At 45.4% G+C, this 16739-nt stretch overlaps 1 pseudogene; it reads left to right on the forward strand.

Moving 5' to 3' along the window:
• The first annotated feature begins 12839 nt into the window (after positions 1-12839).
• On the forward strand, positions 12840-16523 carry LOC127347036 (protein argonaute 12-like; annotated as a pseudogene).
• The last annotated feature ends 216 nt before the right edge of the window (positions 16524-16739 follow it).

Genomic DNA, 16739 nt, shown 5'->3' on the forward strand with positions numbered 1-16739 from the left:
GATCATACCAATCCATGACAATACTCTCAACCATATAGAATACCGAAACCATAGCAATAGTTCACCACACAAAGGACACATAAAACATAAGATAAGGTTCAACATAACATAGAAGATAAAAGGAGGACACGAGCTTTAACGGAATGATAAAAAGCAAATGCTTGTGCCCTTAAACCACCCTAGCAAATCCCGTGCAAGTCCTACTAGACCTTCTTCTCCCCCTTTGGCATCAAGACACCAAAAAGGAGAAAAGAAGCGATGCTACAACGTCCCATGAGAGCTCACTCATCCTCCGTCTCTTCATCGTCCTCCGACTCTTCATCCTCTTCAGACTCGGCGGGCTCAACATCATCACTAGGAGGGCGCCGACGGCGAGAAGGACCGGGGAGCCCAAGCTGTTCAAACTCAGACACATTGCCATGCTTGGAGAGCCATTCTTCTTCAGGAGTGATGACCTCCTCAGATCCACTTTCAACAGGAATATCCAACTTGCGCATGATGAGCTTTGTGTTCCTCCTGTCCATTTTCCGCTCCCTATGAGCCTGATACTGACGCCTGTTGATGTCAGACTTGAGGCAAAACATCTTGGCCAACTTGGCCTCTATGCGAGCAAACCAGCCATTGTCAGCAGGAGGTGCAAACTCAAAATCAGAGTCTTCTTCAGCAGAATCCTCATCATTGGGAAGACGAGGAGGGTTGTCGTGAGTCTTGACCTTGAGATCCTTAGCCTTGTGAGGTACCAAAACACCTACCTCATCAGAGAGTATGCCATATCCAGCATTGTCCCAACGAGAGCATATGAAGCGCATGAAGTAAGGGGCAAAAACAGGAGCCTTGCGAGCAATAATGCATGCCCAAAACTCATTCCACAGAAAGTCCATCACATCAAGCTGAATCCCAGAGTCACGGTGCTGATGAGAGAGATATAACAAGTTCCCAAGGTATCCATAGATCTGATCAACGCAACCAACCTTGGGATTAAGGACCTCTCGATAAATGCGGAGGAGGATGTCATACACCGGGCGAAGAAATTTCTGAGATCCATATACCACTTCTCCTTCAAGATAGAGATCAGCAAGGAGAGCCTTCTCAATGGGCTTGGGAGTGGTGTGAGCTCTAAAATATCCATCTGCATTGTCAGGGAGCACAGGATAACCAAGGCAAGCTGCAAATTGGTCCCAAGTGCCATGTAGCAAGCGACCCTCTGTCATCCAAGTCATAGTCTTGGCATCATCATTGTCAACATAAACTGTGGCAAAGAATTGCCCAATCACATCCACACTGTAAGGCTGCTGGAACTTCATAAGAGGAAAGAGACCAAACTGCTCACAAATCTCTCGAGCTTCTGCAAAGTATTGGACATGTTTATCCATGTGAGAAAAGTTGATGTGATGCATAGGAGCGACTTTGTAGGTGGCATGAGCATAGAGATCATCAAAAATCTTCTCTTGATACTTAGTCCAGAACAGCTCAGAGCAATTGGTGGCCTTGGGAGTGGTGTAGATGTTGGTCTGACGCAGTCGAGCATACTCATGATCGGGCCACTTCCCAACAGGCATGCCTCTCAACCTCCTGATGAGATTAGCTCGAGGTTCAACCGGAGCCATGTTCTTCTCCCGACGAGACGACTTCTTCACAGGTAGGACTTCAGCTTCAAAGTCACTCGGTAACGTCCGTTTTCCTGAGTTGAAGCGATGAGGGTCAGCACCTGCACCTGTGATAGCAATGGATGGAAGAAGCATATGATAAGGTACACTAAAACAGAGCAATCTTGATAAACAAGGCATGATGAATGATATGTTTAAGATACAACAAGAAAAAGGCTAAAGAAGATCTGGGCACAGCTTCACCGGCAGTGCCGGGGAGGTACGGGCGGCAGTGCCGGCCCGACCGGCAGTGCCGGTGAGACAGGGGCGGCAGTGCCGGCCCAACCGGCAGTGCCGGTGGGGAGGGGGCGGCAGTGCCGGTCAACAGGAAAAATCGCCAGATCTGCTCTAGACTCAAACATTGTTCCTCAAACTTTCACAAAACCATGCACAAGGTTATCCACCTCTATGGCAAAACTTACGGAAAGAATCATCCAACCATCTTTCTTCTAGAGAGGTCTACCCAATCTAGAGAGGGAGAGAGAGGAGGGAGACTAACCGGAGGAGGAAGCCATGGAGGGGAGGGGGCCCTGCCCGGATCAACCGACCAGAGGAGGAAGGAGAGCCCGGGACGGCGGCCGGAGGGCAGGGGCGACGGCGGCGGCGGCTGGAGTCGGATGGGAGGAGGAGACACGCGCTGGGGAAGAAAAAGGGCAGTTGCCCTAACCCCCCTTGCGGGTCCACTACATATCCCACGCCAACAGCGGCAGTGCCGCCCAGCCGGGGCCGGCAGTGCCGGCACCACCGGCAGTGCCGGTGTGGACACGCCGGCAGTGCCGCCGAAGCTGCCCACAGCCCAAAAACCCTCGAAAAATTGCGGAGTTTTAGAGTATGGAGATAGATATGGTTTCTTTAGGAAAGGTGAGGCTTAGGATAGATACGCCAAACTGTGAGATGGTACATGATCACTCATTTTTGCAAATAAATCAAATGAAGGCCAAAAATGAGTGATTTCCCATAAACAAGGAGATGTCAAAAAGATCCAATGAAAATCCAAACAACTCCAACTCTTCACGAAGAAGAGTGTGGTGGCCTAGGCCACCATATATGAGTGTTATGGTATGGCACCGCGAAGATATATCTAGGGTCCAAACCAATACTCATCATTTAAGCTCACATATCAACATATGATATAACGAGAATGAAATCATTAATGTTGGCATTATGGGGGGAGGGATAGCTCAATAATTTAAACCGCACTCCCCCTATTTCCATGCCCACATCTAAACCAAATAAAGTTTTGAGACGAAGGTGTGTTTGCAAGATAGTCAAGCTATACTCCTTGAATCGATGATATTTAGCTCATTCCTCAAATAAGTGAACCTTGCTTCATCAAGAGGCTTCGTGAATATATCGGCAAGTTGATCTTTGGTAGGAACATAGATAAGCTCAATATCACCACGGGCAACATGATCCCTAATGAAATGATTCCGGATCTCAATATGCTTCGTTCTTGAATGTTGCACCGGATTATAGGCAATCTTGATAGCACTTTCATTGTCACATAATAGAGGCACTTTGTCACAAATGACACCGTATTCCTTTAAAGTTTGCCTCATCCATAACAATTGAGTGCATCCACTTGCGGCGGCAACATATTCGGCTTCGGCGGTGGAGAGAGATATGCAATTTTGCTTCTTAGATGACCAACACACCAAGGACCTACCAAGAAATTGGCAAGCCCCCGAGGTTGATTTCCTATCATCCTTGTCTCCCGCCCAATCCGCATCGGTGTACCCATTGAGAATAAAACTTGAGCCTTTGGGGTACCAAATACCATATCTTGGGGTATCAACCAAATATCGAAAGATTCTCTTGAGAGCTATCATGTGGCTCTCCTTAGGAGAAGCTTGATACCTTGCACACACACCAACACTCAACACTATGTCCGGTCTAGATGCACAAAGGTAAAGCAAGGATCCAATCATGGAGCGATATACCTTTTGATCCACCTCTTTACCATTGGGATCAAGTGCAAGATGACATTTGGTAACCATAGGAGTGGCAACACCCTTCATCTCGGTCATCTTGAACCTCTTGAGCATGTCTTGGAGATATTTTGCTTGATTGATGAAGGTTCCTTCTCTCAATTGCTTGATCTCAAAACCAAGGAAGAACTTCATCTCTCCCATCATAGACATCTCAAACCTATCGGTCATAAGCTTTGAGAATTCATCATTGAAAGCTTTGTTAGTAGAGCCAAATATAATATCATCAACATATAATTGGCAAACGAAAAGCTCCCCATTGACTCTCTTAGTAAAAAGAGTGGGGTCGATTAGCCCAACATCAAACCCACGGTCTACCAACAATTCCTTAAGGTGCTCATACCAAGCTCTAGGAGCTTGTTTGAGACCATAAAGTGCTTTATCAAGCTTGTAGACATGGTTAGGAAAGTTGAGATCCTCGAACCCCGGGGGTTGCTTAACATACACCTCTTCATGCAAAGGACCATTAAGAAAAGCACTTTTCACATCCATTTGTTGTAGCTTAAAGTTATGATGCGATGCATAAGCAAGAAGGATACGGATGGACTCAAGACGAGCCACGGGAGCATAGGTCTCTCCAAAGTCAATCCCTTCAACTTGAGAGAAACCTTGAGCCACCAATCTTGCCTTGTTCCTCACAATATTTCCAAACTCATCTTGCTTGTTCTTGAATATCCATTTAGTGCCTATAACATTGCGGCACTCCTTTGGCTTCTCTACTAAGGTCCACACTTTGTTGCGCTTGAAGTTGTTGAGTTCCTCATGCATGGCTTCAAACACTTTCTTGGGTTCCACAACGGAGATATAGGCATGATGATTGCTAAAGTTAGCCAATTGCCTTCTTGTGGAGACTTTTGCTCGAACATCACCAAGGACCTTATCATGAGTGTGTCCACGAATTTCAAGGGTCCTATCTCTTCTTGCCAAACGACGGGCCTCGATCTCCTCCTTGGTTCTTCTTGGCCTTGGAGGTGTCACTTGATCAACTTGATCATTTGGGTCCCCATCTTGACCTTCAATTTGAGCTTCCTCAATTACTTGAGGTTGCTCATCCTCATGTGCTTGATCTTGGACATTATCCGGTGAGAGTAGAATGTTGAAAGGATATTCATCGGATCCATCATGAATCCGTGGTTGATCTTGTCCTTGATCTTGTCCTTGATCTTGCACACAAGGGGGAGGGTTTTGTTCTTGTTCTTGGGTTGGTGCATCATTTGCTTCACTTGATGGGGTTTGTTGATGTTGAGAAGATGAGGGCTCCACCGTGGTAGAGCATAGTCCTTCCCGAGACGCCACACCGTGTCCCTCAATGGGGCGGAAAAATCCCACACCCATTCTTACTATGGCATCTTGAGGTATTTCATCACCTGCACAAACATCAACTTGCCCCACTTGGGAGCCATCATTTTCTTCGAACTTCACACTACAAGATTCAATGATAATCCCGGAGGATACATCAAAGATTCTATAAGTGTGAGATTCGGCACCGTAACCAACAAATATACCCTCCAAAGCTTTAGGAGCAAATTTAGACAAACGAACCCCTTTGATTTTGTAGAAACACTTACACCCGAACACCTTGAAGTATGAGATATTAGGCTTGTTCCCGGTGAGTATTTCATATGGAGTCTTGTTCAAGCCCTTGCGGAGATATAGCCGGTTGGAGGAGTGACAAGCGGTGGAGATGGCTTCGGCCCAAAAGTTATAGCGGGATTTATACTCCGCCATCATAGACCTCGCCATATCCATAAGAGTCCGGTTCTTCCTCTCCGCAACACCATTTTGTTGAGGGGTGTAAGCAGCGGAATATTGATGACGAATCCCCTCATCACTAAGAAAATCATTGAGTGTGTAGTTCTTGAACTCGGAGCCGTTGTCACTTCTTATTGCCATAATGAGGAGGTTGTGTTGGCATTGCACCTCGGTAGCAAAATCAATGAATACTTGTTGAGTCTCATCTTTCGTCTTGAGAAAGTAAACCCAAGTGTATCTTGAGTAGTCATCGACAATCACCAAGCAATGTTTCTTCGCACCAAGACTTGCATGAGTAACAGGACCAAAGAGATCCACATGAAGGAGCTCCAAGATCCTCTTGGAAGAGATGATGGTCTTTCTTGGATGCGGAGAGTCATGCATTTTGCCTTCAACACAAGCCCTACAAACACGATCTTTGGCAAAAGACACATTTTCCATTAGTCCCACAATATGGTTCCCCTTGTGAAGACTTTGCAAAGTTCTCATGTTGACATGGGCTAGGCGGCGATGCCACAACCAACCCACGTCCGCCTTTCCGAATAGGCACATCGCACTTGACGTGGTGGTCCCCAAAAAGTCCACCACATACAAGTTGTGTTCGCGATACCCAACGAATGCGACTTTTAGAGTCTTGCTCCACAAGAGGACCACAATATCATTATCAATAAAGACGGCGAAACCCATCTTGCCAAGGGCGGAAACGGAAAGCAAATTGTAACCAAGGGTTTTGACAAGCATGACATCCACAAAAGTAATGTTGTGTGCAACCACAACCTTGCCAAAACCCAATACCTCGGATGTAGAATTATCGCCAAAGGAGACGGTGATATCATTTATGTTAGGCCTCAACTCCTTGACGAGGTTCTTGCCGCCGGTCATATGACTTGTACATCCACTATCAAGTACCCATTTTGAACCTCCGGCGGCATAGTCCTACATGAGATCAATTCTTGGATTTAGGTACCCATTTTTCAATGGGTCCTCTTTTGTTAGCAACAAGGGTCTTTGGGACCCAAATAGACCAAGCAACGTAACCATCATATGGACCAACATACTTAGCATAAACATCACCATAATAATCTTTAAAGAGAACATAGTGAGGATTATCTATTCCCGCACCATCATCATTAATGGTGTTACCCTTTCGGGGTTCACCATTAGCTTTCTCATGTGCGGGCTTGGTCTTTTTCTTGTTTGCCTTTTTAGCCTTGGAATTAAAACCAAGTCCCTCCTTCCCATTGTTTGATCTTTGCTTACTCAAAAGATCATCCAAAGAAAGTTTACTTTGGGGAGAGGAGGTCCTAGCAAGTTCATCTTTCAACCTAGCATTTTCCTCAATAACATTTGCATGATCACATGAAGGAGTAGAGGAGCTAGGCACATCATATGAGGCAAGCCTAATTTGAAGTTGCTCATAAGACTTGGATAAGAGAGTGTATTCACTCTTCAAAGCTTTGTGAGCTTTGTCTAGTTCATCTAGATCTTTCACAAGTTTCTCATGATCAACCTCAAATTGGGCCTTTTCCTTTTTAAGCACTTTAGACTTAGCCCTAGCAAGATCTCTAGCTTTAGTGAGCTTGTTAATTTTATCTTGAGGCTCTTCAAGAGTTTCTAGCCTCTCCTCAAGAGAAGCTATAGTTTCTTGACTTTCCTCAAGAGCATTTTTAAGAGCATGGATTTCAAGAGAGTCTTCTCTCTCTATTTGACCCTTTTTCTCAAGCATATCACTTTGTTGAGCTATACGAACCATGAGGCTAGAAACATGCTTCTTAGTGTTACCTTGTAGGTTAAGAATGAAATCATCAAACTCTTGCATTTCTTGTTTCACTTTTAGACTAGCATCATCAACCCCTAGATCACTAGATAAGTTAGGCATAGAGGGGTTAGGGGATGATACCTCGGAGGATTTAGCCATAAGGCAACTTTCTTCCTCCACATGAATGACCTCATTGGGGGATTCACTTGATGATGAAGCGTTGGTGGAGAGGGAGGCAAGAGCGACCAATCCATTAGAGGTTGCATCTTCTTCATCATCAACATCATCATCTCCGGAGGTATATTCTTCTTGAGTTGATAGCACAATAGGTGTGTCCAAGGAGGACCTTGCCATGAAGCAATGTGCATTCTTGATTTGAGGGTTCTCATTGGGAGATTCAAAGAGAGATGAAGAGGGTGTGTTGGTGGTGACGATGGCGGCTAATTCCTTTGAGCTTTCTTCATCTTCATCACCACTAGAACTTTCAACTTCATCGGTAGAATATTCTTCCCTTGTTACTAGCACAACTCTTGAGGGCCTCTTGCCCTTCTTGGTCTTGTTGTTGTAGAACTTCTTGTTGAGGGGCTTTGAATATTTGCCCTTTGAGTCTTTGCTCTTGTCCTTGGGAATGAGCCTCCCATTATGAAGCTCTCTATTCTCATAGGGGCATTCGGCAATGAAGTGGCGCTTGTCATCACAATTGTAGCATGATCTTGTCTTTGGACCAAAGCTAGTGAACCCATTTTTGTTGTTCCTCTTGATGTTGTCTTCCTTGGCCTTGGAGGGATCAACCCAAAAGGATTTTGCATGGAAGGCCATGTGATCATGGTAGTGGCATTGCAAATATTCCTGGATAGGTCATACTCCAAGATGCTCTATAAGATTCTTGAGGAACCACTTCTTCAACGGAGTTGACCACCAAGGCAAGGTTGGAACCTTTTGCCATCCCAATAGCACGATTGCGAGAATCATGAGAGGTTTCCTCAAGCACCTTGAGAGCTTGCAACTCGTGCACAACTTGTTGAGAGGTGAGAGAGGAATAGCATTCCCTTCCCACAAGAGTCTTGACATCAATGGGTACAAATGGCATCATGCATTCAATGTACTTCTCCTTGATCCAAGAATCATTGATGTGGGTGGCACCAACAAGCCGGAAGGCATCGACAACGGTGAGAAGTCTTCCATACATGTCTTCATGATCTTCATCCGGTAGCCTCATGAACCCTTCGGCTTTATTCTTGAGAGCATTATACTTGTTCCTCCTTGTGCTCTCACTTCCAATGCAACTCGAGGTCAAACCCTCCCAAGCTTCCTTGGCGGTGGTGTAGTTAGGACACGATGCAATTCCTTTGTCCCCACACTAGTTTGAATCATGTACAAGGCGGTGACATTGAGTTGACTATCAACCGCTTCTCTTCTAGTCAACTTGTCGGGGTTGTATGGCTTGAAGCCCTCCATGATGATTCTCCATAATTCATTGGAGGCACTACAAACATGAGAGCGGAACTCAAATCGCCAAGTATCGAAATTTTCAATAGAAAACTTAGGTGGGTCGCCCCGAATGTTCAAATGAGGATGGGGAACCGGTATATCGGGTGATTGGAAAGGTGGAGGTACTCGATTGTAGCTCTCACTTTCACTAGTTCCCTTGGGAGATGCAATGGGGGATTTGGTAGTGTTTAAGTTATCACCTTCCACGGGTTTGGTAGATGAGGGTAAGTCCGAAGCCTCTCCCTCATCTAACACACCCGTGTCTTTTACCTCTACACTAGGAGCCTTGGGAAGGGCCGGAGCTAAAAGCTCGGCAATCATCTTTTTCATGCTTTCCATTTGGGCTTCCATGGAGGACTTCAACGAATTGAAGTCTTCCACGGAGACCATCTTGGCGGCCCCTTCCGAGGACTCCTCGTCCGGCATACTCTTAGGCGGTTAAGCCCGAAATAAGAGCCGAGGCTCTGATACCAATTGAAAGGATCGTATGCCGCACCTAGAGGGGGGGGTGAATAGGTGCTAACCAATTTTTAGTTCTTTTTCAATTTAGGCTTGACACAAAAGGTAAATTCTCTAGATATGCAACTAAGTGAATTTACCTATATGACAAGGTTATCAACTAGGCAAGATATAGCTACGCAATATATAAGAGATAGAGTGGGATAGAGGTAACCGAGAGTGGAGCACGCGATGACACGGAGATGATTCCCGTAGTTCCCTTCCTTTGCAAGAAGGTACGTCTACGTTTGGAGGAGTGTGGTTGCTACGCAAGCCAAACCAACAGCCACGAAGGCTTCACTCAGATCTCCTGTGAGCAACGCCACGAAGGCCTAGCCCACTTCCACTAAGGGATTTCCTCGAGGCGGAAACCGGGCCTTTACAAAGTTCTTGGGGCACACATCCACAACCAAATTGGAGGCTCCCAAATCTGTAACAACACAACAAATCAACAAGCATACATCAACAACAACAACTAGGGATCCAAAGAGGAACACTAGCAAGGGGGCCCTCAAGCATAAGAGGGGGAAATGAAGAACGCTTCGGTGAGGATGTAGATCGGGGTCTTCTCCTTCGATTCTCCAAAGCACAAGTGATTTGGGTGGTTGAGGGAGGAGATCTGGCGATTTTGGTGTTCTTGGTGGCTCAGCAATGGAGGATGAAGTTCTTAGGGTTTGAGCAAGCTTCCAAGGTAGGTGAAGGGGGGTATTTATACCCCACCTACTTTTCTGCCCGTTGGAGAAGAATCGCCGGCAGTGCCGGCCAGGATCCGCCGGCAGTGCCGGCCTGAATATCGAAACAACAGCTAACAGGCTGGCCGGCAGTGCCGGGCCAGAAACGCCGGCAGTGCCGGGGTGCACGCACCGGCAGTGCCGGTCTGGACACGCCGGCAGTGCCGGCCTGGATACGCCGGCAGTGCCGGCCTGGTGTTGCCGGCAGTGCCGGCCTGGACCAGACTTCAGGTTCCTCCTTCTTTTCTTCCTTTTTGAGTGAGTCGAGATTTTCCTGTGATATCTTTTCCTAAACTGTAAACCACTTAGCACACGGTTAAATTGTCACCGGTGTTGTTAACAAACACACAAAACTCAGAGATCATGAAATGTTCTTTCAGCTTTCCAATGTAGGCTTTGATCAGGATCGAACACTAAGTTCCCCAACCCCTCATCCTCCGAGAGGTCCTCCTCGTCCCCCTCCTCCTCCTGGTCCTTCCCACCCCCCTCCTCCTCCTGGTCCTCCCCACCCCCCTCCTCCTCCTGGTCCTCCCCACCCCCGTGGTGCTCCTGGTCCTCCCCACCCCCCTCCTCCTCCTGGTCCTCCCCACCCCCGTGGTGCTCCTGGTCCTCCTCCTCGTCATCATCATCGGCTGCGGGAGGGGGGCTAGGACTAGGAGTGAGTACCCGCGTCGCATTCTTCCTACGCGGCCGCCCTGTGGGAGCGACAGGAGGGGGGCTAGGAGGGGGGTAGTAGCTCGGCCCCGCCTCGAAGTCTCTACACCTACCAAGTCCTTTAGCTTCTTTTTAAGACCGCCACCCCTTTTTTTTGGCGGCATGCTTCAATCACCTGCAAACACAAATGAAGAGAGTGGTTTATTAGTACGCAATATTGTAAAGAGATAAATATTAGTGAAAGCAACAGAAATATAAGTAGATGAACATTAATGAAAGCAACAATAATGCAAAAGGATGAACATTAATTAGTGGAAGCAACAAATAGCTGTAACATCCCAAATTTCAAATAAAGGAAGAAGAACAATTCCAAATATCCAAATTTCAGAACCAACAAAAACTTTTACTTTGCATATAGTACCCTGCATAGGACTTATGCATTTTGAGTGATATGCCATGATGATTGTTACCTTGTGTATATGATGAACTCCAAAACCCTAGAGTGATCAAGTGATCATCATAAATCTAATCCATCAAAAGGAGAAAGAAATCCAATATTATGAAAACCCTAAAAACCCTAACATATGGTCTATGGAATTTTTGTAAAATTGACCCTAGACCCATTTGATCTTCACTAATACTTGTAATATGATGTCAAAGAGTAATTACAACTTTGGGAATCAAAGATATACCATTTAAACCAAATTCAAATTTGAAAATATGATCACATATGATAATGGTCATTTCTGACTTTTATAGTCTGGTCACCACTTTGAGCCTCTCTATTTCAAAATTTCTAAACTAAACAAATCCAAATCTTGGCATGTCATCCAAGTACACAACAAGGTGAACAACTTTTGTAAAGATCATGATATCAAATTCAGTATGGATCAAGAGTTATGATCAAGAGAAGATGAGACATTGAAACATATGTAAGATTCCCAAAATTCAAAATGTGATCAAACCTGGCCCAACCTTGACCACTACTTGACCTAGCCCTACTCCCCTGACCTAACCCTACCTAGCCCATGCAAAGGATCGACATGGACACGACCAGAACATGGCTGGCCATGGCCATGCCGACCCCGTTCCACCTCGACACCCTCCCCTCTCATCTCTGCCTCTCCACTCCTCTCCACCTTGCCAAACACGAAGCCCTTGATCCCAGAAGATCTCCCGTACGCGCCATTGATTGAGAGGACGACGACAGGACCCGGACGACGCGCGCCCAGTACGTCCCAGGTACGCCGCGAGCGGCATGGGCGACGTCACTGGCGCACGGACGCGCGCGACCCGGCCACGCGGCGCCCGCCAAATCTCGCCGTACCCCGACCATATCCGCGCGCCGTAGTACCTTTCTCGCCACGCGGAGCTCGCCGGACACGCCGACGTCATGCCTTGGCGACCACGGCCGCCGGAGAGGACGAACGCGCCCGCCACGGCCGCGACAGTACACGCGCCGCCCGACCACCGTACGCGTCGCATTAACTCGCCATGGACGCTCGCGGATTCGCCGTACTCTCCCGATCGTCGCTGCGTCACGCCTAGCCCTCTAGCTCGCCGGAGACGCCGCGCTCGCGACGACCAGCTCCCCGCCTCGCAGCACCCCTTCCCTCCTATAAATAGAGACCTCCCTGGACACAACCAAGCACACCACCATGATCACCACTCACCACCGCCTCGCCCAGCACCAGTAGCCACCTCAATCGTCGCCGGAGCAAGGCCAATCGATGCATCACTGCCGCGGAAGCTCTACAGCAATCACCGTCGATCCAGGCCTCCCCAAGCGACGGCACTGCTACCAGGAGTCTCGCCGTCGTCTACAACCTCGTCGAGCATACTGCCAACCCTAGCTGGAGCCACCGTAAGCCCTCCGACCCCCTACCTGCGCCGCCGGCGAACTTCTCTCTCGCCGTCGACGACGATGCCTGTGCGCCGTTAGATCGCATTCTAATCCAACGCCCCACGTTAATCCATACCGCTTCGGCAGTTAAGTGTCGCTGACGGGTGGATCCCACTGTCAGGCGGCCCGCGCGTGCACAGATGCGTGGTGGGCTGGCCTTGGGCCGTTTTTAAACAATTGAGCCCAGTAGTTTTTCCCGCCAGCCCGTTTAATTCAAAACTCGTTTAATAAATTTAGTTTGAATTCAATACAGAACCCAACTTTGAAAATTCATAGAATCTGTTTGGCTTGGCCAAATTTAACAAACTTTATATACTTGGAAAGCTAGCAAAAAGATCTACATTATGCCACTGGTCTCACCTCTCGATTTGCTGTTTCGTGTTAATCATATCTAACAGTATTTGTAATCTTGTATCTTCGCAGATTGTTAGCAGGAATAATTATGCAAATGACTGCTATTCAAAAGAATTTGGCATGAAAGTGACAAACCAACTTGCATTGGTTGATGCTCGTGTACTTCCTGCCCCAAGGGTATTATCTCAAAAACATAGTAGCGAGTAATAATGTTTGTACTTACTGTTTGCATTCATCTGACCTCTAGCATTTCTCCTGTTATTAGCTTAAATATCACGAATCTGGACGAGACAAAGTATGTGATCCTTTCGTAGGACAATGGAACATGATTAACAAGGTACTTCTCTAGTTCATATTTAATAACCTAGTAGTACCATTTTCTGCAGCGTTTATGTATTCAGTGCCTATGATTTGTATTTTCATTTTTATCTTACCTGTTATTAGCCCTAGCATGTGAGTAACATGGTGAGCAACATTTGTATTTAGTGACTGATTGTCTTGGTATGCAGCTATGATCGTATATGCCTTCTTTTCACTGATATATGATATTATATGATTATGTTTGTAATATTTGTGTCTGGTTATATATTTTACTTTTTGTCATGCAGCTATGATCGTATATGTCTTCTTTCATTGACTATATTTCACTTCTTTTCATTTGCTTGCTACACCAAACAGTCTAGGTTTATTGATTTCATTGTTTTTCCCAGAAATTTGTCAATGGAGGATCGGTCAACTATTGGGCATGCCTAACTTTTGCTTCTCGCCTGCACCCAAAGGACATTGGCATGTTCTGCAACGATCTTGCCCGCATGTGCAATAGCATTGGCATGGTATTTTTTTTGTAGAATGAGTAACTTTTTCTTCTTCTGGAAGGAGAACTCCTGTCACAAGCATATATATTGATTCACTGAATTTCTTATTCTAGCAAATGAATATGAAACCATGCGTGGATATCACACAGCCAAGCCGTCAGGATAGTGTGGAGTCTGCAATCAGAACTATCCATAGGAATTCTTCACAAGTACTTGCTCAGCAAGGTCTAGCAGGGAAGCAACTTGAGTTGTTGATCATCATACTACCTGATGTTAGTGGTTCTTATGGTAAGCTCGTTAAATAGATTCTGAATCTGATGTATGATGATTTCAATTTCTCGGTTTTAATTACAAGTTCCTGACGATTAATGTAGGAAGGATTAAACGGCTTTGTGAAACCGAGCTTGGTGTAATAACTCAGTGTTGCTTACCTAGAAATGTTCAAAAGGGTGGAAAACAGTATCTTGAAAATCTTTCTATGAAGATCAACGTTAAGGTATGATTGACTAGCTAATCTACAATCAGGTCCAAAGAACATTTAGAACATGTTTTTTTGTGTGACTAGGTTGGAGGTCGGAATACCGTGCTTGAAAATGCTTTGTACAAGAGGATACCACTTCTGACAGATGTCCCCACCATAGTTTTTGGAGCTGATGTCACACACCCATCTCCTGGAGAAGATGCATCTCCTTCTATCGCTGCGGTATGTCCTTTTGTTCTCTCTTGATCATCATCTCACAATATGTGTGCATTTTTCAGTCTTCTTTTGTTGGGTTCCTGCTCTATATTGCATTTTCCTCCTGTTCATGGAAACGTTCAGAGCTGGAATTGCTTTGTATTTTACTATGTAATGTCTGAACCACAGTATCGAAAGTAAATTTTCATTGTGATGGCAACTAAGGTTTTTTTATTTCAGTGAGAAATAATTCTTCGCTTTTACTTTGTATGACTATGCCAACTAGCTCAAATCCTCATTTGCTGTATGTCGTCTTGGCATTGTAGTATTATGAATGTATATGTATTTAAGGCTTCTAGTTCATCCCATCGCAGGTTGTTGCATCGATGGATTGGCCAGAAGTTACGAAGTATAAATGCTTGGTATCTTCACAAGGTCATAGGGATGAAATTATAGCTGACCTTTACACAGAAGTAAGAGATCCATAGAAGGGGCTTGTTGCCGGCGGGATGATAAGGCAAGGCAACATTATTTTTTTTGCAAATCAATGCGTAGTTTTTTTCATTTTTCAGTAATAACATTTAATTATTGCAGGGAACTGCTTGTCTCTTTCTACAAAGCCACTGGATGCAAACCTAGCAGGATTATATTTTACAGGTTTGTTATCAACAGTCTTTCTTTTACAAAATCATTTCTTAGTCTCGTCTTGATATTAAATATTAAATATGCAGGGATGGTGTTAGTGAGGGACAGTTCAGCCAAGTTTTGCTCTATGAAATGGATGCAATTCGCAAGGTTATTTTCACCTCTTTGCGCCTCATGGAATTTGCAGTGATACACGTATTTTGTTTTCCGTTTCATGTACTACATGCCAGCTACATAATGTTGTTCTTGTTCCCAGGCATGTGCTACTTTACAGGAGGGATATCTTCCGCCAGTTACATTTGTTGTTGTGCAAAAGAGGCATCACACTCGCCTATTTCCTGAAAACCATGGTGCACGAGATTTGACGGATCGAAGTGGAAATATACTGCCTGGTATGTTTTCCTGCTGGTCAGTTGGCATAATATTTGTATGGCTTGGTAGAGTGTACATAAATATCAATGCTTGCAATGGAACAATCTTGAAGTCTCTATTGTACTTCTTTCTCAGGAACTGTTGTCGACACAAAGATCTGTCATCCTAGTGAGTTTGATTTTTACCTCTGTAGCCATGCTGGTATTCAGGTAAAGTTACATGATAAACCTTTTTGTGGAGTCCCATGCTTCTAATCATCTAGTGGGCTGGACAATTTTTTGATGATAATGATTGTAAATTTCCTCGATATCGTTTTTTATTGTGTGCCTTCGTTTGAGCAGGGAACAAGCCGCCCAACACATTATCATGTTCTTCTCGATGAAAACCGTTTTACCGCTGATGCCCTGCAAACCTTGACTTACAATCTTTGCTACACGTAAGTTCCTCCGTCACTCTTAATTAAGGTCTGCATCTCTTCGATGTAGAGGCATGGTCTCATCCTCCATTTCGAAAAAAAAAACTGCTGCATTACTGTCCTCTCCATTTCAAATGATGCATATGGAGAATACTGTTGTAACAAAATATTTAATTCGGATGATCTGCTGCAGTTATGCTCGGTGCACCCGCTCGGTCTCCATAGGTATGCATTTAGTGTATTCACATTGTCTCTTTCTTAACTTTGATGACAAAAAACTCCTAATTGCTTTTGTTCAGGAATATCTTTCAACTTTCAAAGTTTCCTGCTGATTTAGCTCTTGATACTCTTGTAACAGTCCCACCAGCGTATTATGCACACCTGGCAGCATTCCGTGCGCGCTACTACATGGAGGACGAGTTTTCTGACCAGGGTTCGTCGTTGGCCACATTGCGGACGGATGAGCGGTCCGCGCCTGTGAGGCAGCTCCCAAAGATCAAGGACAATGTAAAGGAGTTCATGTTCTACTGCTGATCGATGGCTCAATAATCCTTAACTTTCAACAACTGCAGTGCCTCGATGCCTTCTGCCAAGGAGTCTGGTGTTGTACAGCTGATGGCTGATCCTTAGCTTGCAAGAACTACAGTCCATGTCTTTTGCGGTCTATGGAACTTGGTCTGAGGTGTACTTAATTTAGTAGTAGTCTATTGTACTGTAGATGAACATGCTAAGCTAGTTCGGGATTATCCTCCATATATATAGGCGTGAGGACGTCGGCACTTATATTTTGTGAAGTTCTCTTATGAATCTGTTCACTGCTGTTCTTTCTTCCTAAAAGCATCTCCAAAAGCGGTAAAAAACACAGCTCCAAGTTACTCAAAAGTAGTTCCACCAAATCTTTCGATTAGTTATACAAAATTTGCTAGCACATACTCGTATTTGAGTAAGTCTTTGTTCACTAGTCATGTCATAAAAAGTACCCCTTAGTGAAAGTTCACCTCAACGCCCCTCCTGTCTTTGGCGATCCTGGCATAAGGGCA

The sequence above is a fragment of the Lolium perenne genome, chromosome 4, assembly GCF_019359855.2.
Source record: "Lolium perenne isolate Kyuss_39 chromosome 4, Kyuss_2.0, whole genome shotgun sequence".
NCBI lineage: Eukaryota > Viridiplantae > Streptophyta > Magnoliopsida > Poales > Poaceae > Lolium > Lolium perenne.